Genomic DNA, 22,030 nt, shown 5'->3' with positions numbered 1-22,030 from the left:
AAAGGAAAGGAAAGGAAAGGAAAGGAAAGGAAAGGAAAGGAAAGGAAAGGAAACTCATGAAAGGAAAGGAAAGGAAACTCATGAAAGGAAAGAAAACTCATGAAAGGAAAGGAAACTCATGAAAGGAAAGAAAACTCATGAAAGGAAAGGAAACTCATGAAAGGAAAGGAAACTCATGAAAGGAAAGGAAACTCATGAAAGGAAAGGAAACTCATGAAAGGAAAGGAAACTCATGAAAGGAAAGGAAACTCATGAAAGGAAAGGAAACTCATGAAAGGAAAGGAAAGGAAACTCGTGAAAGGAAAGGAAAGGAAACTCGTGAAAGGAAAGGAAAGGAAACTCGTGAAAGGAAAGGAAAGGAAAGGAAACTCGTGAAAGGAAAGGAAAGGAAACTCGTGAAAGGAAAGGAAAGGAAACTCATAAAAGGAAAGGAAATGTAAGGAAACTCATGAAAGGAAAGGAAAGGAAAGGAAACTCATGAAAGGAAAGGAAACTCATGAAAGGAAAGGAAAGAAAACTCATGAAAGGAAAGGAAACTCATGAAAGGAAAGGAAAGGAAACTCATGAAAGGAAAGGAAAGGAAAGGAAACTTATGAAAGGAAAGGAAAGGAAAGGAAACTTATGAAAGGAAAGGAAAGGAAACTCATGAAAGGAAAGGAAAGGAAACTCATGAAAGGAAAGGAAAGGAAACTCATGAAAGGAAAGGAAAGGAAAGGAAACTCATGACAGGAAAGGAAACTCATGAAAGGGAAGGAAACTAATGAAAGGAAAGGAAAGGAAAAAGTGCACACTATATTTTCACTTTTCATCTGCTGTTCATCCACTAAAACTATATTAAGCTTTCCGTTTTAGTATATTACTACTGCTTTAATTTATTACTTCTTTACTACCAGTTCTATTTGTAATACATTTTGCAGACAGGACAAACACATACCACTGTTTTTGATGCAAAATTGTATCATCGTAGGAGGGCCAGTTAAGGAGATAAGACATCATAAACACTGAGGTACGTTTCACACATTGGATTCAGATTCTCTAAAGAATCTGGGTGTGTGGGCGGGGGCAGACGGTCATAGCAGTAAAACGTTGCTAAATCACGTAGAAAAATTATTAAAAACAAACATTAATGAAATTTACTCCACAAATTCGATTTAACTGTAATCGGTATAGTTGTACTACGAAAAAAAATGGTTCAAATGGCTCTGAGCACTAACAGAGTTAACATCTGAGGTTATCAGTCCCCTAGAACTTAGAACTACTTAAACCTAACTAACCTAAGGACACCACACACATCCATGCCCGAGGCAGGATTCGAACTTGCGCCGTAGCGGTCGCGCGGTTCCAGACTGAAGCGCCTAGAACCACTCGGCCACTGCAGCCGGCAGTTGTACTATGTACAGAATAAATTACATTATTTCAAAAGTGTAGCTCATCATCAAATACTTACCTATTATATATATAAGGCGAAAACAGACGTTTGACGATAATGACAACGATAGCCTATGACTTCTCGTTACTTTGGTGCTAAAACCTGCAAGGGAATCACGAGATCTGCGTATGCGCGTAAATTAATTGATATCTATGAGAAGAAACAGACAGTTGCGTCACCTGTGGAAGTTTGGGTCGGTCCAGGGAACTTACACGGACAGCCCAAGTGGCAAGGCGACCGTTCGCGAGAAGCGAAAAACCGTGTTAGAATCCTGGGCCGTCTCAACTTTTCATTCCGGTACGTCGCTTTAAGGTGGTACATCTATATCTGTTACAGTTAAGTTGAATTTTTGGAATAAATTTCACTGTCTGAAAACTGTAGTACGTCGTCAAGTACAAATACAAACATTAACCTTTCGGCCGGTTTCTCGCCACTGTGCACTATTGTGTCGCGACTGTACTGTGTAGGGGTGCGGCTCTGTGTGGACGCATTCTCTAAAAGGATCGCCTACCTGGTTGGCACGCTCCTTGTAGCTGGTTTGTCAGCGCGTTTCTCTCCGGTTTACGTCGACTGCGCTTCGCGCTGCTAACGAGGAAGGAGGCACAATTTTGTTTCGTTATTCGGGAATAATGCCTCTCGTCTTACAGGAGTGGAAGTAATCGGAGCCTCTCTAAGGAAATTTCTTCCCTCGCCGTCCAAGAAAATTGCCGTTTCCTTTGTATTTTCCATTTCTTTGTGCTTTCCCGATAAGTTCCGCGCCTGAAAGGTGTTTTAATTAACATCTGCCCAGATCTGGCGCCGTGAGATGAACGGGAGAGGAAGAGGGGTGGCAGTGAGGGGCGCAGCAAATAGGGCGACCTGACCAGCCGCTCGGCGTTGCCTTCGACAATTTGATAAGATCGCAGTGACACAGCTGTCTAACCATTCTGAAAACTAATATCGCTTCTTTGCGGGTACACGCGGCGCACAACTTGATGTGTGCTCTTAAGAGCCAAAGGAACTTGTTCAAATGGCTCTGAGCACTATGGGACTCAACTTCTCAGGTCATTAGTCCCCTAGAACTTAGAACTACTTAAACCTAACTAACCTAAGGACATCACAAACATCCATGACCGAAGCAGGATTCGAACCTGCGACTGTAGCGGTCGCGCGGTTCCAGACTGTAGCGCCTAGAACCGCTCGGTCACCCCGCCGGCGAACTTTTATAGGCATGCGTATTCAAGAACAGAGACGTGTAAACAGGTAAAATACGGCGCTGCGGTCGGCAGCGCCTATATAAGACAACAGATATCAGGCGCCTTTTTTAGATCGGTTACTGCTACTACAATGGCGGGTTGAAACGTCCCCTTAGAAAAATTAGTGAATTGCTGTGCTGGTAAATCCCTTACGTTATTTGATTTTCAAACAGCTGAGCAGAACTGAACGTACTCAGACATTTCGGTCTTTACCTATTCTGATCGACACTAAACTGACACGCAATATTTGTTGCGCAACGCAATCTGACTTTCAAAAAATCCCTACAAAAGAATGGCCCGGACTAACATTAACCTACACCTTTCACAAATCACTTACCTCACAAAAATCTTCGTTACTCGAACTACTGCAAAACAGCGAGCGCCACTACTGCCAGCTAAATAAAAGATTCAAGCTACTGAAGGCACTAACTACTGTTAGGCATAGTTAGCAAATGAAAGATTTTGATAGAGAACAAACAATGGATTTACCTTAATAGTGTTCAAAAGTCATAATATATATAACAGTTCATGACATCCATTCTTACAAATGTACTGTCTCTGATGGACATACGTCCATATCATCCGCTCTCAAAACTCCGCCATCTCTCTCCCCACATCCACCACTGCTGGCGGCTCACCTCAAACTGCGCAACGCTACGCGCTGTTAACATCCAGCTGCCCAACACTACAATAGCGAATATTACAACAATGCCACCCAGCCACAGACTGCACACAGCACAGCCAGTGATTTTCATACAGAGCGCTACGTGGCGTTACCAATATAAGAACCTAAACAGCCTACTTACAGGGTTCCAGAATGAGATTTTCACTCTGCAGCGGAGTGTGCGCTGATATGAAACTTCCTGGCAGATTAAAACTGTGTGCCCGACCGAGACTCGAAAGGCAAAGGTCGCGAGTTCGAGTCTCGGTCGGGCACACAGTTTTAATCTGCCAGGAAGTTACTTACAGGGTTATCAACATTTACGTGAGTTTGCACGTTGTGTTATAGTCGACGCATGAGCGATGGGACGCAGAATCTCTGAGGTAGCGATGAAGTGGTGATTTTCCCGTACCACCATTTCACGAGTATGCAACGAATATCAGGAATCCGGTAAAACATCAAATCTCCGACATCACTGTCGTCGAAAAAAGATCCGGCAAGAACGGGACCAACGACGACTGGAGAGAATCGTTCAACGTCACAGAACTGCAATCATTCCGCAAATTGCTGCAGAGTTCAATGATGGGCCATCAATAAGTGTTAGCGTGCGAACCATACAACGAAACATCATCGATATGGGCTTTCAGAGGCGAATGCCCACCCGTGTACTCTTTATGACTGCACGACACAAAGCCTTACATCTCGTCTGCACCCGTCAACATCGACATCGGACTGTTGATGACTGGAAACATGTTGGCTGGCCGGACGAGTCTCGTTTCAAATTGTATCGAGCGGATGGACGTGTACGGGTATGGAGACAACCTCTTGAATCCTTGAACCCGACTTGTCAGCAGGGGACTGTTGAAGCTAGTGGAGGATCTGTAACTGTGTGGGGCGTGTGCAATTGGAGTGATACGGGACCCCTGATACGTCTAGATACGACTGTGACAGGTGACATACGTAAGCATCTTGTCTGATCACCTGCATACATTCATGTCCATTGCGCATTCCGACGGACTGTGCAAATCCAGCAGGACAATGCGACACCCCACAAGTCCTGAATTGCTACAGAGTGGCTCCAGGAACACTCTTCTGAGTTTAACACTTCCGCTGGCTACCAGCTCCTGAGAGACGAACATCATTGAGCATATTTGGGATGCCTTGCAACGTGCTGTTCAGAAGAGATCTCCACCCCCTCGTACTCTTACGGATTTATGCACAGCCCTGCAGGATTGCCCGCATCTCGTGGTCGTGCGGTAGCGTTCTCGCTTCCCACGCCCGGGTTCCCGGGTTCGATTCCCGGCGGGGTCAGGGATTTTCTCTGCCTCGTGATGGCTGGGTGTTGTGTGATGTCCTTAGGTTAGTTAGGTTTAAGTAGTTCTGAGTTCTAGGGGACTGATGACCATAGATGTTAAGTCCCATAGTGCTCAGAGCCATTTGAACCATTTTTGAACCCTGCAGGATTCATGGTGTCAGTTCCCTCCAGCACTACTTGAGACATTAGTCGAGTCCCAGCCACGTCGTATTGCGGAACTTCTGCGAGTTCGTGTGGATCCTACACGATATGAGACAGGTGCACCAGTTTGGTTGCCTCTTCAGTGTATTTCGCCCGTTAAGACACCTCATTTCGCCTAATACGAGGCTGAGTCAAATGAAAACCTTAAATATTTTTTTAAATATTATTTATTGTGCAGCAGTGGTACAAAGCTGTATCACTTTTCAACATAATCTCCCCCACGCTCAATGCAAGTCCTCCAGCGCTTAGAAGGTGCATAAATTCCTTTAGAAAAAAATTCTTCTGGTAGTCCGCGCATTTCTTTCCTGCCATTGCGTCTTTGAGTGGTCCAAACATATGGAGATCACTTGGGGCAAGGTCTGGTGAGTATGGTGGATGAGGAAGACACTCAAAATGCAGGCCTGTGATTGTTGCAACTGTTGTACGGGCAGTGTGGGGCCTTGCATTGTCATGTTGCAAAAGGACACCAGCTGACAGCAATCTACGTCGCTTTGATTCGATTGCAGGGCGCAGATGATTTTTTAGGAGATCTGTGTATGATGCACTGGTGACAGTGGTCCCTCTAGGCATGTAATGCTCCAAAATGACGCCTTTTTGGTGCCAAAAGAGAGTCAGGATAACCTTCCGTGCTGATGGTTCTGTTTGAAACTTGTTTGGTTTTGGTGATGAGCAATGGCGCCATTCCTTGCTCGCTCTCTTCGTTTCCGGTTCGTGGAAGTGAACGCAGGTTTCCTCTCCAGTAACGATTCTTGAAAGGAAGCCATCACCTTCTCGTTCAAAGCGCCGCAGAAGTTCTTCACAAGTATCAACACGTCGTTCTCTCATTTCAGGAGTCAGCTGCCGTGGCACCCATCTTGCAGACACTCTGTGAAACTGGAGCATATCATGCACAACGTGGTGTGCTGACCCATGACTAATCTGTAAACACACTGTAATTTCAGTGTCACTCGGCGGTGTTCCTTCACTGTGGCTTCAACTGCTCCAATGTTCTGTGGAGTCACAACTCGTTGTGCCTGGCCTGGACGAGGAGCATCTTCCACTGAAGTCAAACCACTTGCGATCTTCCTACTCCATTCGTAGACTTGCTGCTGTGACGAACATGCATCACCGTACTGAACCTTCATTCGTCGATGAATTTCAATGGGTTTCACACCTTCAGTACGCAAAAACCGAATAACGGAGCGCTGTTCTTCCCTGGTACATGTCGCAAGTGGGGCGGCCATCTTTATACCGATACTGTGACGGTATGTCTGCATTTGCACTATGTTGCCATCTACAGGCCATTCTGCACGCTGTTTGTAGCACGCTTGCCAACTTACATAATAACAGCGCGAAATTTCGATTTGTTATTACAAATCTATGGTTTTCATTTGACTCACCCTCGTACCATACACTCAGACAATGGCTGAAGGCTAGCGCTGTATAACGAATGAAGTCGTAATGATTGCGAAAAATACATTTCAATAAGTTTTCACAATAACTAGCCGAGCGGTCTAGGGCGCTGTGGTCATGGACTGTGCGGCTGGTCCCGGCGGGGGTCCGAGTCCTCCCTCGGGCATTGGTGTGTGTGTGTGTTTGTCCTTAGGATAATTTAGGTTAAGTAGTGTGTAAGCTTAGGGACTGATGACCTCAGCAGTTAAGTCCCATAAGATTTCACACACATTTGAACAATTTGAACACAATAACTGTTACGATCTATTCGTACGAATAATCAAGATTCCTATTAAAAATACAACCGACTCCCTACCATTATATGACCAGAACTGGTTTAGTAAGGGAAGGTACTATAGTGACAATATTACTGTCATACCACGATGTAGCTGTATCAGTATCAAGAGCTCGCATACAAAACCATTAATAAGCAACGAAAGCTGGAAAGTGGAAGGGGTATGCAGTGTGGCTGTAAAAGGGAATTGAACTAGCTCGCATACAAAACCATTAATAAGCAACGAAACGAAAGCTGGAAAGTGGAAGGGGTATGCAGTGTGGCTGTAAAAGGGAATTGAACTTAGGTGCATTATTATAGAAAAGGAAGAGGACGTAGATTAACATAAGATGGGTGATGCAATATTGCGAGAAGAATTTGATAGAGCATTGAAAGACCTAAGTGGAATCGAGCGTCAGGTAGAAGACGACATTCCGTTTGAATTTTTGATACCTTTGGGAAACCCACTTGGCGTGCGAGATACATGAGACCCGCGAAATACGCCCACACTTCAAGAAAAATGTAATAAGTGCAATTCCAAAGAAATCAGGTGCTTCCGAGTGTGAATATTAGCGAACTGCTGTGGCCGAGCGGTTCTAGGCGCTTCAGTCTGGAACCGCGCGATCGATCCGGTCGCAGGTTGGAATCCTGCGTCGGTCATGGATGTGTGTGATGTTCTTAGGTTAGTTAGGTTTAAGTAGTTCTAAGTTCTAGGGGACTGATGACCTCAGATGTTAAGTCCCATAGTGCTCAGAGCCATTTGAACCATTTTTAATTCTAAAACATACAGAACACAGCACAGCTATAAAACATTGTGAAACGTGTCCTGTTTGTTGGATGTGAGGTCCGCCAGTTATGCAAAACACCGTTTATCTCAGTACCCAAAGATGCTTTCGGCACCACTGTGCCATCATCAATGGGTTTTCGTTTTTATTTATTCTTTACATTTGGTGTGCAAGAATTTTCTGGATCACTCTTGTGTGCAAGTACTGTGTTCTGGTGAAGTGAAAAGTGTTTTACTACGTTATTTGTGAAAAATACTTTGTGTAATTACGTGTGGATCACACCACCTCAGCATTATGCGAAGAATGGAAGTGCATGCCACACGAAAACATGACAAGCTACCTGTAGTAATTCACACACAAGTGATCCAGAAAATTCATGCACACCAAATGTAAAGAATAAATAAAAACGAAAACTCACTGATGATGGCACAGTGGTGCCGAAAGCATGTTTGGGTACTGAGAAGAACGGTGTTTCGCATAACTGGAGGACCACACATCCAACAATTTTAACTGCAAACACGGCCAATACAAGGAGCTGCAAATCAAAATGATGGATACTTCTTTGTTTTGTAAATACTGATTTCTGTTAGCACTCTCATAATACATCATTTACTATGCATTACAGCATGGTTTTAACATCGCTGTCTCTGTTTGCGGCATATTTTCTGTGTTTTTCTGTTGCCATTTTTGCCGGCATATACACTCCTGGAAATTGAAATAAGAACACCGTGAATTCATTGTCCCAGGAAGGGGAAACTTTATTGACACATTCCTGGGGTCAGATACATCACATGATCACACTGACAGAACCACAGGCACATAGACACAGGCAACAGAGCATGCACAATGTCGGCACTAGTACAGTGTATATCCACCTTTCGCAGCAATGCAGGCTGCTATTCTCCCATGGAGACGATCGTAGAGATGCTGGATGTAGTCCTGTGGAACGGCTTGCCATGCCATTTTGACCTGGCGCCTCAGTTGGACCAGCGTTCGTGCTGGACGTGCAGACCGCGTGAGACGACGCTTCATCCAGTCCCAAACATGCTCAATGGGGGACAGATCCGGAGATCTTGCTGGCCAGGGTAGTTGACTTACACGTTCTAGAGCACGTTGGGTGGCACGGGATACATGCGGACGTGCATTGTCCTGTTGGAACAGCAAGTTCCCTTGCCGGTCTAGGAATGGTAGAACGATGGGTTCGATGACGGTTTGGATGTACCGTGCACTATTCAGTGTCCCCTCGACGATCACCAGCGGTGTACGGCCAGTGTAGGAGATCGCTCCCCACACCATGATGCCGGGTGTTGGCCCTGTGTGCCTCGGTCGTATGCAGTCCTGATTGTGGCGCTCACCTGCACGGCGCCAAACACGCATACGACCATCATTGGCACCAAGGCAGAAGCGACTCTCATCGCTGAAGACGACACGTCTCCATTCGTCCCTCCATTCACGCCTGTCGCGACACCACTGGAGGCGGGCTGCACGATGTTGGGGCGTGAGCGGAAGACGGCCTAACGGTGTGCGGGACCGTAGCCCAGCTTCATGGAGACGGTTGCTAATGGTCCTCGCCGATACCCCAGGAGCAACAGTGTCCCTAATTTGCTGGGAAGTGGCGGTGCGGTCCCCTACGGCACTGCGTAGGATCCTACGGTCTTGGCGTGCATCCGTGCGTCGCTGCGGTCCAGTCCCAGGTCGACGGGCACGTGCACCTTCCGCCGACCACTGGCGACAACATCGATGTACTGTGGAGACCTCACGCCCCACGTGTTGAGCAATTCGGCGGTACGTCCACCCGGCGGTGCACAAATGCTGCGCAGCTAGCGCCATTCGACGGCCAACACCGCGGTTCCTGGTGTGTCCGCTGTGCCGTACGTGTGATCATTGCTTGTACAGCCCTCTCGCAGTGTCCGGAGCTAGTATGGTGGGTCTGACACACCGGTGTCAATGTGTTCTTTTTTCCATTTCCAGGAGTGTATGATGTCATCTGCAACTGCGTGAGAGGCTGTTAGTAAACAAATACAAAAACGTGAACGTACGTATGCCAGCGTTATACAGTCTGAATTGCGGTAGTGTTGTGGGTTCAAATTTCACCGTATGTTGAATACTGCAGCCAGTAAAGGTATTAGTAAGGTATTAGTCAGTCATCTGGTCATCTCTTAGCTCCTTCCTTATCCGAATCGGAGGAGTTTCAGTTCGGGAACTGTCACCTGTTACTTTGATAACGAGTTGATCAACAAGCCACACAGGCATTTTCGACACTTCTTTTGTGACGTTCCGAAAGCTGTGTGCGTTAGTTCCAGTACTTCTGGCAGCTTAACAGTCTTGTTATTTCTAGCGACAAATCTCTTCACTTGGGTCCAGATCAGTACTGTTGGGTTCATATTGTAACGGTACAGCAGAAAATTTAAGAATGCAGCATTTGTGTAGTGTGCTCAATGCTGAGAAAATGATTGCTTTTCATGTTTCCACGACACTTATCACTCTGGTTCGTGTGAGACAACATCTGTGGTATACACCAATGGCCATCATCAAATAAACAGTATTTGGTATCTCATTTTTGTCCTGAAAAATTGAATTGTTTTGTTTTCTTAATTTAACCTTGATTATGAGCAAAACACAAATGAAACAATGGCGGATTCAAACATGGCAGAGAGAGTGGGGTGCATGGGATAAGGGTCGCCGAGTACACTTTTTCTTTCCTGATGCACGCGAAAGACTACAACTGAAACATGTCGACCCAAACCGGGTGATGGTCCATTTCCTGACACGTCACGGGCCGAATGCGGTACTTTAAAACCGTATGGGACTAACTAACGACGAAAAGTATGCGTATGCGGAGAAACAGGGACACCAGAGCATGTCGCACTGCTGTGCAACACGCTAGCACAAGCGAGACCTATACAGAACGACAATGACACCGCCAGAATGATACGTAATCCTGACGGCTGAACACAATAAATAGCGTAGCCGATATTCTATCGAACACACTGCACAAGCGCCAAAACCCATATGGAAGGCGGCGTAGACAAGCACACAAGCACAAACAATGCAACACAACAAACCACATGGGAGAACACAAACACGACGACAGATTCCGAAACCGACGAAGGAACACCAAGTGAACATGACTCAGAAGGGATCAACATGTGAGGGACCAAAACCAACAGTGTATGACACTGCATGCCACAACACAGTCACAAACAACACAACAATCATGAAACAAACACTGGCACCACATACTAGGAATGTAGTAATAAGGTAATGTCGCTTGGGAGGAGAAGGGTCGAAGAACTTTTATTCCGAGGCTCCTCCTGCCCAATGACATCCAGCATAGTGTTTAAAGTATACTGCACACAAGCAGTAATGTATTGCTGGTCTTATTGTGTGCAGACAGAAGTATATTCTCTTCTCTATGCCAGAAATGTATTAAGTTATTTAAGGAATAATGCATTCAAGTAGCAACGAACTATATTCTATTTCAACTAACAAGTTACAAACATAATTGTGTTTCCCACGTGAGGCTAAAATTCATGTATTCCATGCATGAAGTCCTCAGTCAGCATTTAATCTGTATAATCTGTGTAAACATACATTAGCACAAACCATTTCAGATGAGAATAGCTCGAGGTTGTACTGAGACCTTCTCATATCAAATAGATAGAAATAGGCCGTTACTAACCAACATGCTACTTGGACTGTATTACTCATCCTAATGCAGAATATCACTTCCCTCTAAATATTACACATTATTCTTAACCACGCTCATTGCGTTACTTTTTTTTCTTTGACATTCGCATTGTATAAATTATATTCTCATCAACTAGGTAGTAACAAATTGTATGGAACCATTTTAACAATTGTTAAGCATTCAATTCGCTGTAACCTCAGAGAAATCTTTATATATTATGTTTTTTATATTATTTTTTAAAAAGAAGGATTAATTACTGTGTACCAATAAGACTGTAACAATGAGAAGTCTTTGCTTTTAGACTGAGAAGCAGTCAACCGACCTTACATTTTAAGGCAGTGGGTTACTCTGTACTGTTAATGAAATAAATAAATATTAAATAATGTTTCATAAAATATCAAAGAATTTTTATTTCGAATAAATACGGAAAGATCGCGTGCAGTACATAATTAGAAACAAGAAGACATGCATTATTCATAAAAAGTGAGGCGAAATTTCACAATTACGAGATTAGATATTTCAAATTCAACGAAAAAAGGATGACCAAGGCGAGACTTGAAGGAGAGATTCATAACACTATCGATTCCGCCTTACATCCAGTGATTACTTGTATCCCAGCTGTATCAAATACAGTACCTTGGAAAGTTTCAAAGCCGACTTTTTGTTCAAATTTTATGGAAAACGTTAAGAACAACCTATTCCTCGGGCACTTTTCAACAGTGTTCCACTACGGAGCGCGAAGCAGCCTCAGCCATTTTCACACTGCGTATAAACAGTGCGACAATCAGAACACAACAATACAGAGTCTGTGACTGTACACCATTTTTGATATAATAGTGTCGTGTGGCTAGGGCCTCCCGTCGGGTAGACCGTTCGCCGGGTGAAAGTCTTTCGAATTGACGCCACTTCGGCGACCTTTTTTTTTTTTTTGTTTATTTGGCCTTTGAGTCGGTACTCAATTTAGCCATAGGCAACACATAGTGACAATGTACACATAATTGAATAAACAAATACAGAAATGCATATTTACAAGAATAAAAAGCTAAACTGTTACAGTTTTGTACGTAATATTTTAAAAATTGAATTGAATTGAATTGGAATATAATTAAAAGTGTCTTGGCTTACAATTCACACCAATTCTGAAATATCTTCATCAGCAAGACATATTTATAACTTACGTACACCATTAAAACCTACAGATTGTAACCAGTACTCTTGATGAAGTTAACTATCACTTTATATAGACGAACGTCTTTAGTACACAAAAGAGAAGAAGCTGATTGAGGCAGATGGTAGCCCATACTCAGCAATGTCTTCAGAAAGACCAACCGTCCACGGTCAAATTTGGGGCAAACAAAAAAGAAGTGGTTGACATCAGCTTCCGACTCAGGATCACACTCACATGCTGGTGAACTGTAAACGTTGATCCGATGTAGATGTTGTGGGAAAGAGGCATGATTGAAGCGGAGTCTTATGATGGTAGAAATCGTGGATCGGTCCAGATGTGTCCTCATGAACCACGGCTGTGAAGGAATCCGAGGTTGGAGCACTGCGTAATAACCGCCTTTTGTCTGTTGAGAAACGTTCCACATTTCCTGCCATTGTTGTCTTGCGTGATCCTTGACTGCACGTAAGTAAGTAGTCTGTATAAGGAAGCTGCAGATCCAGGACGGTGCCTAACGTTGCCGCTTGTTTGGGTAATGCATCGACTTCATCATTATAAACGATACCAGATTGGGAAGGTACCCACAACAAATGGATCGTCCGGCCCGTGCGTGTGCTGCGAATATATCCAGATACCACATCCAAGATATAACTGTTGGTTGTTTTGTTCCATCGACTGTACTGAATGTTTTTAAGACCGCTTTGCGAGTCAGATACTATCAATATCTTGGGGAAGGAAGTGCTAGAGACAAACTTAAGTGCTTCCAAAACTGCCACTGTCTCCGCCGTAAAATAGAAGTGCTCCTTCGGCGACATGCGCGTCGATAGGGATGAAATGATGATGATTAGGGCAACTCATCACCCAGTCCTTGAGCGGATAAAACCTAGCCGGGAATCGAACGCGGGCCATTAGCATTGACATTCAGTCGCGCTGACCACTTTCTTTCCTTAAAAAAAAAAAAAAAAGGTCATTTTGTTCGCTTTCATTGGTTGCATCTGCTCGGGGCGGACGTCATAAGACGCCCGATTAAGTTCGTTGTTGGTTCTTTCTCTCAGTTTTTTATTACAGAGGCCAACCAGCTCTCTGACCGAACACGCTGAGATACCGTGCCGGCACCACTCAGCTACTGGGGGCAGACACCACTCTTAATATAAATACCATACAGCTAAAGCGTGATTAAGAAAAACATTAGAATATCTTAAAGTTTCATTTAACGTAATTTAGTAATAAGATATCTAATACGTTAAGTAGGACCAACTTCAAAGAGTGTTAACAACACCAGTGTACGTGTGCTACGGCTTCTGGCCAACCATCGCGTTTGTGTTTGTTTACGTCAGGTTTAGTCTTATGACGAACTGAGTATGGTACTCATGGTAAGTAATAAAAAATTGGGCAAGTCCGAGTAGGACTTGAGCACTTGGGATTCTGTACAGATTTAATTACGTATACCATTTGCTCACTTATCCTGCCAATCGCGAACTTCAATCCCTGTTTTTGATATCGATACTGGAAAGACATTGGACCCAAGAATTCTAAGACAGTATCAAACTATCTACAATTGTTCCTCGGACAAGCCCGGACATACAAGAGTAGCGAGCTGGGAGCTTCAGTTTATATTTTATCTAGAGAGATAAGATGTAATAATTCATTTTTATTTACATACTAGCCACCTAGTGTGGCCGAACGGTTCTAGGCGCTGCAGTCTGGAACCGCGCGACCGCTACGGTCGCAGGTTCGAATCCTGCCTCGGACATGGAAGTTTGTGATGTCCTTAGGTTAGTTAGGTTTAAGTAGTTCTAAGTTCTAGGGGACTGATGACCTCAGAAGTTAAGTCCCATAGTGCTCAGAGACATTTGAACCATTTACGTACTAAAACATGAGTACAACATTCATTTTACATTTGCGTGGACCAGTGTTTACCTAAATACTTATGACGGATGATAAATGTAATGTATGTTTAAATGGCAGAAAGAGATTTTATATGTGATATAATAGCAATGTAACGAGTTTCAGATTTTTCACTTCACTTCCACTGTGGCACCTTTCTTGTTGCCAAGTTCATGGTTGTAGGTCAACGGAATGTACCCTATAGGTTCTGATGAGTGAGTTTGCGAGTGTCAACATGTGTGACACAAATGGTCGAGACATTTCATTTCATTGACTTAGAATCTTAAATTTTCTACACCACTAAGGAACCAGAGACTTTAGTACGTAACACAAATTTGAACTTGATACGCCAAGCTGTTTCAAAGGAAAAGGGGTCTTAATGGACAAACAGGTCGCCTCGATAGCTGAGTGGTCAGCGGGACGGAATACTATGCAAAGGGGCCCGGGTTCTATTCCCGGCTGGATCGGAGATTTTCTCCGCTCAGGGACTGGGTGTTGGGTTGTCCCAATCATTATCATATCATCCTCGTCAACACGCAAGTGGCATCAAGTTAAAAAAGGGTTGCACCAGGCGACAGGTATACCCGTCGGGAGGCCCTAGCCACACGACATTCCATTTCATTGACAGACAGATACATAGCTAGATAAGAAAAGGACAAAACAATATTTCTTTCGTGTTACATATTCAGGTTTTTTGCCTTACCTTTACTGTGAAACCTCGCTTTTTACCAAATTTGATGTTTCTACGTGAATGGCAAGCATTCTATAGCTTTTGATGAGTGACCTTTCCGAGTATCAAAATATTGGACATAAAAGGTTGTATATTTTGACTGAATTGACTTAGAAGATTAAAGCTTTTACACCTTAAAACAAGACAAATTTAAACTCGATTCGTCAACACGTTCCCGAAAAAAGGTTCCTAACAGCCTGACAGTCGGACAAACAGACAGGGAGAGACACATATACACGCACGCACACACACACACACACACCCGACAAAGCTATCCTACACACACGACAAAGCTATCCTGTAATCACAGAGTGATTAACGCAACCCCTTTAACACATCGCGTACAACACAGTAACATGAACAAATCCACCACCAGAAATGTGATGTGTTCCCCCCCGGAATAGCTACCCTTCAAGCACATGTTGTTATACATTCTGTCCTATGGGCGCATTTCTTCTGGATTTTGGGCACGGGATCTGGGACCATAGCCTACAAACTTCAACAAGCAGGTGCGCCAACATCACGCAGCTAAGAGAGCTCACAGCGCTGGAGAAGTAGGGTTAACTCGTAAAAAAGCACGAATATGACAGGATGTTTTGATTTAAATGTCTTTGCAGCTGCCAGATAAGTCGTAAAGCTATATCCCGCCTTTTGCATCCCTAACTTTGCCCAGGCCATATTCGCCTTTTTTGTGCTATTATAGGAGCATTTTTCAAAAAAATGGTTCAAATGGCTCTGAGCACTATGGGACTCAACTGCTGTGGTTATCAGTCCCCTAGAACTTAGAACAGCTTAAACTTAACTAACCTAAGGACATCACACACATCCATGCCCGAGGCAGGATTCGAACCTGCGACCGTAGCAGTCGCACGGTTCCGGACTGCGCGCCTAGAACCGCGAGACCACCACGGCCGGCAGCATTTTTCATTCGGGGTCCCAGTTTTTAATTTAATTTTAGTTACGTCATGTTCCGTAGATCATTTTCCCTATTATTTATCGATATGATATGGAACAAGTCAGATTACAAGACATACATACATCAATAGCGCTAATATTACTGAAATTTTTAGTTCTAGACATGCAACTACATTTAGATGTACAATTTTTTTTTGCCATTTCTAAGACAAACTCGTCCATGGAGTAGGAGTTGTCCAAAAGAAATGATTTTAAGCTAAATTTAAAACTTGATCTGCTACTTGCCAGACACTTTATATTGTTGGGCAAATGATCAGAGATTTTTGTTGCTGAATAATGTACTCCTTTTAGAGCAACTGACATCTTCAATAACGGATAGGAAAGGTCATTTACCCTACCATAATTGTGACAGACTGTCAAAGCTTGCCAACCGATGTATATTTTTGCTGACTCGGGCGACGGCTGCTCCGGTATATGTTTTGTTAAATTGTCCATCAAGCGATGTTGCTTATAGCGTGGCAACGGGTAAGGTTTCCACAAAACAACAGCACGACCATTAATTACATGTATGCTGTCTACCTTCTTTCAACATTCAAAGAGTTTCGCACAAGTATGAAATATGGAAGTAGCGCGCGTAAAAAACTAGCGAAAAACGTGTTTATCGCACGGAAAAATTGGAATGAAGCTAGATGTTTGACAGAAGGTTTTAAATTTTATCGTAATAAGGCATTTTTTTTATTCATTCGGTTCACTTTACACAGTTTCCGCGCATTCCGTTCGCGTAAGAATGATTTTTACATGCTACATTTAGCTCGATTTTAAACCATCGAACCTCGACAACGGATAAAGGTCACTGGATAAAAAATATTTCGTTGCGAGTTCATGTATTTATCTACCTCAGCGGTTCCCAACCCGCGGGTAATTACCCCCTGAGGGATAAAAGGACATTTTCTGAGGGGTAAAAACTAAATGATTCGATTCTGGTTCAGTCACGAAACTGAATTATTTTCAAAAGGTTAGTATTATTATCACAATTCAGTATAACTAATTCTGATTATGTAAGTCATCAATAATTACTTTTTCTCAATTAGTAGCATTAATTCGGTGGAGATTACAGGTTCCCCACATAGTTCATCGATTACACGTATGTTGTGCTTTGTCCCGTAGATCGCTGATGATAAAAGTGAGACATGTTAAGTGACAAATACCAAATACATCACGAAAAGTCTTCCCCGAGTTGTAGATAGTACCTGCAGTAGTCCAGAAATTGTTTCTTTACTGGCTTCGAAACACATAAATGAATTAACAGCACGACATAGCAGTAACTACGTAAGGGCTACTACACTGCTCTATGAAACACTATTATTATCATTTCTTTCTTTCCTCAGACGTTATGTCTGGTCAAAAATGGAAAGTGACGCGGACCTTGATCAAGCGTGACTTCCGTTTAACTGTACAGTATATGTTATATTGCATTTAGGAACTTTCGGGAGATTGAACATGTATCAATAATTACGGATTTCTGTAGTTGTATATATACACTCCTGGAAATGGAAAAAAGAACACATTGTCACCGGTGTGTCAGACCCACCATACTTGCTCCGGACACTGCGAGAGGGCTGTACAAGCAATGATCACACGCACGGCACAGCGGACACACCAGGAACCGCGGTGTTGGCCGTCGAATGGCGCTAGCTGCGCAGCATTTGTGCACCGCCGCCGTCAGTGTCAGGCAGTTTGCCGTGGCATACGGAGCTGCATCGCAGTCTTTAACACTGGTAGCATGCCGCGACAGCGTGGACGTGAACAGTATGTGCAGTTGACGGACTTTGAGCGAGGGCGTATAGTGGGCATGCGGGAGGCCGGGTGGACGTACCGCCGAATTGCTCAACACGTGGGGCGTGAGGTCTCCACAGTACATCGATGTTGTCGCCAGTGGTCGGCGGAAGGTGCACGTGCCCGTCGACCTGGGACCGGACCGCAGCGACGCACGGATGCACGCCAAGACCGTAGGATCCTACGCAGTGCCGTAGGGGACCGCACCGCCACTTCCCAGCAAATTAGGGACACTGTTGCTCCTGGGGTATCGGCGAGGACCATTCGCAACCGTCTCCATGAAGCTGGGCTACGGTCCCGCACACCGTTAGGCCGTCTTCCGCTCACGCCCCAACATCGTGCAGCCCGCCTCCAGTGGTGTCGCGACAGGCGTGAATGGAGGGACGAATGGAGACGTGTCGTCTTCAGCGATGAGAGTCGCTTCTGCCTTGGTGCCAATGATGGTCGTATGCGTGTTTGGCGCCGTGCAGGTGAGCGCCACAATCAGGACTGCATACGACCGAGGCACACAGGGCCAACACCCGGCATCATGGTGTGGGGAGCGATCTCCTACACTGGCCGTACACCACTGGTGATCGTCGAGGGGACACTGAATAGTGCACGGTACATCCAAACCGTCATCGAACCCATCGTTCTACCATTCCTAGACTGGCAAGGGAACTTGCTGTTCCAACAGGACAACGCACGTCCGCATGTATCCCGTGCCACCCAACGTGCTCTAGAGGTGTAAGTCAACTACCCTGGCCAGCAAGATCTCCGGATCTGTCCCCCATTGAGCATGTTTGGGACTGGATGAAGCGTCGTCTCACGCGGTCTGCACGTCCAGCACGAACGCTGGTCCAACTGAGGCGCCAGGTGGAAATGGCATGGCAAGCCGTTCCACAGGACTACATCCAGCATCTCTACGATCGTCTCCATGGGAGAATAGCAGCCTGCATTGCTGCGAAAGGTGGATATACACTGTACTAGTGCCGACATTGTGCATGCTCTGTTGCCTGTGTCTATGTGCCTGTGGTTCTGTCAGTGTGATCATGTGATGTATCTGACCCCAGGAATGTGTCAATAAAGTTTCCCCTTCCTGGGACAATGAATTCACGGTGTTCTTATTTCAATTTCCAGGAGTGTAAGTTTGGATGTAGCTGTATTGCATTGATGTACTGGTGGACATTGTAAGGTATGACCCCTGTAGTTGATAGTACAATTGGTGTAATGTCAACTTTATCCTGATGCCACATGTCTTTGACTTCCTCAGCCAGTTGGATGTATTTTACAATTTTTTCTCCTGTTTTCTTCTGTATATTTGTTTTATTGGGTATGGATATTTCGATTAGTTGTGTTGAATTCTTCTTTTTATTGGTCAATTTGATGTCAGGTTTGTTATGTGGTGTTGTTTTATCTGTTATTATGGTTCTGTTCCAGTATAATTTGTATTCATCATTCTCCAGTACATTTTGTGGTGCATACTTGTATGTGGGAACGTGTTGTTTTATAAGTTTATGTCGTAAGGCAAGCTGTTGGTGTATTATTTTTGCTACATTGTCATGTCTTCTGGGGTATTCTGTATTTGCTAGTATTGTACATTCGCTTGTGATGTGATCTACTGTTTCTATTTGTTGTTTGCAAAGTCTGCATTTATCTGTTGTGGTATTGGGATCTTTAATAATATGCTTGCTGTAATATCTGGTGTTTATTGTTTGATCCTGTATTGCGATCATGAATCCTTCCGTCTCACTGTATATATTGCCTTTTCTTAGCCATGTGTTGGATGCATCTTGTTCGATGTGTGGCTGTGTTAGATGATACGGGTGCTTGCCATGTAGTTTTTTCTTGATCCAATTTACTTTCTTCGTATCTGTTGACGTTATGTGATCTAGAGGGTTGTAGAAGTGGTTATGAAATTGCAGTGGTGTAGCCGATGTATTTATATGAGTGATTGCTTTGTGTATTTTGCTAGTTTCTGCTCGTTCTAGAAAGAATTTTCTTAAATTGTCTACCTGTCCATAATGTAGGTTTTTTTATGTCGATAAATCCCCTTCCTCCTTCCTTTCTGCATAATGTGAATCTTTCTGTTGCTGAATGTATGTGATGTATTCTATATTTGTGGCATTGTGATCATGTAAGTGTATGGAGTGCTTCTAGGTCTGTGTTACTCCATTTCACTACTCCAAATGAGTAGGTCAATATTAGTATAGCGTAAGTATTTATTATTATTATTATTATTATTATTATTACTGTTATTCGTATTAATGGCAAAGGTTAGACACAAAGCATTAACAGTCTGAAGTTTTGCAGTTTATGCCTGTTCAGCAGTAAGTAGTGTACCAATGTGATTTACGAACAGTAAGTGTAGTTCATACATTTTAACTTAGTTGACTTCAAATAGGGTAGCAGCGCGCACGAAAAGCAAGTGCCGCAATGGAGAGGAGTAATGCAGGGGAAGTATGGTTTGTAACAAGTGTCTACCTCCACTGTGGATACTCAGCTTTCTTATCTGAGAAGGAGTTGTGGACAGCACTCGCGATGCACCACGAAGTCCTACGTCATTCATTTTAACACCCTGCCCTCCCCTCCCCCGTTACACACACACAAGCTAAATATCACACATCTTTCATCACTTTTATTTTTAAAGTGTTCCAAGGAAAGTATTTTATTCTGTAATTTAGTTGGGTGCTAAAGTTGGTGCTAATGTGGGGAAGGGGACAGCGGGTTGGGGGTTGGTACCACGCGGCAGGGGGGGGGGGGGGGGAGGGGCGGTCGACCTGATGTCTGATTGTACTCAGCGATTTTGATCTCAGAAAGTTTGGGAACCACTAAACTATCTTATTGCAAAGGTTGCCCCGATTCGCACAAGTTTAAAGCATGGAAGGGGCGCACCTTAAAAACCTCCCAGGAAAACGTCACGTAGAATCCGAACGGTGCACAAACAAATGGTGTCATCACCTGTGTATTAATTTCAGTGCAATTGTAATCTTTTGCACAACGAATTAATGGATTCGGACAATTTGCCTGGCACCAGCTCCGGTTCGTCGTTCAAACCTCACTTAATGTACTGTAACATAGCTACAGTAAAACGGATGTCCGAATGGCTATACAAACGGCCGTTGGTCCGGGATTACTTTTTATGCCCCGTTCCTAGACCAAATAAGAACCGAGACCACGCCAAACAGCAACTCTACTCGAGGGCGTTTCAGATACATATGTTACAACGCTTCCGCACTGTACCGATACTATTCTCGTATGTTCTGATACTTGTTTTGTGTTTTAGTATTTTCTTTGAAGTACCCATTGGGCAATTTGTGGCACAATGAGATAGCACAAATCCGAACACCATAGTATTCCCATACTTAATCTACAGTAGAATCTGAAGGCAGTTGACAGTAGCCTGAGAGAAACTGGGGAACTGGGAAACTAATTATTTGAATTAAGCAAGCCAAAAAAATCTCATTATTGAACTACGAGTGAACGTGAATGATGAAAGCGGAGTTGTTGCAGCCGTTGAAATGAAGGAGGATTCGCCACGAATCGTACGTAAATGGCCTAATGGTCAAAGATTCACCATTATCGTTACATGCCGGACGCAAACACCGATGCCTTTCAATACTGCGCTTCTCTCAAGAAGAATCACCAAAATAGGAGATACTCGATTAGTTGAGTTTCTGCTGAAGGTTTGAATGAAGTGCACTTGAATCAGAGTCTGCGTACATACAACTTACTGGGGACACATCAAAAAGTTAAATTTAATTCATGCCCCTCTTATGGTATTTAGTGTCGCTGCACCATTTATTTGTAAATAATTCTCTTCAGATGTTTCCTACCTGTGCAGAGCCATTAACTCCCACACCAGCTATTCTTCAAGAATCGAACTGCCGTGTATAAAACAGGTTCCTCTTAACAAAATCACGTTTTTCGCGAACGTCAGTACTTATGACGTCTTCTCTCTTAAACGACGTCTGGCGTACACTGATATACGTCTGCAGGTTCATTCATTGATGTGTGTGATCAGCGCCTGCCAAATACGTTGCGAATACAGTTAGTAGTTAAAAGGAAATAAATTAGATCGACATGGATGATGCGACAGTTTGACCGCATCAACAACGATAACACATTAAGCGAAACAATTTTTTTTGTTTTTCGTTTGCCGGCCGGAGTGGCCGCGCGGTTCTAGGAGCTACAGTCCGGAACCGCGTTACCGCTACGGTCGCAGGTCCGAATCCTGCCTCGGGCATGGATGTGTGTGATGTTCTTAGGTTAGTTAGGTTTAAGTAGTTCTAAGTTCTAGGGGACTGATAACCTCTGATGTTAAGTCCCATAGTGCTCAGAGCCATTTGAACCATTTGTTTTTCGTTTAATCGTGTTTGTGGTATCAGCGACAAGAAGATTAGAAAATGTTTGGTATTATGCTTAAGTCCATTCGAAGTCTAAGTGTTCCCATTCTCAAACACTGGGTGGATATACTCTGGCTAAATCGTACGCTG

The sequence above is a fragment of the Schistocerca serialis genome, chromosome 11 (assembly GCF_023864345.2).
Source record: "Schistocerca serialis cubense isolate TAMUIC-IGC-003099 chromosome 11, iqSchSeri2.2, whole genome shotgun sequence".
Taxonomy (NCBI): domain Eukaryota; kingdom Metazoa; phylum Arthropoda; class Insecta; order Orthoptera; family Acrididae; genus Schistocerca; species Schistocerca serialis.
The sequence above is the reverse complement of the archived record's forward strand: the minus strand, read 5'-3'. Positions refer to the sequence as shown.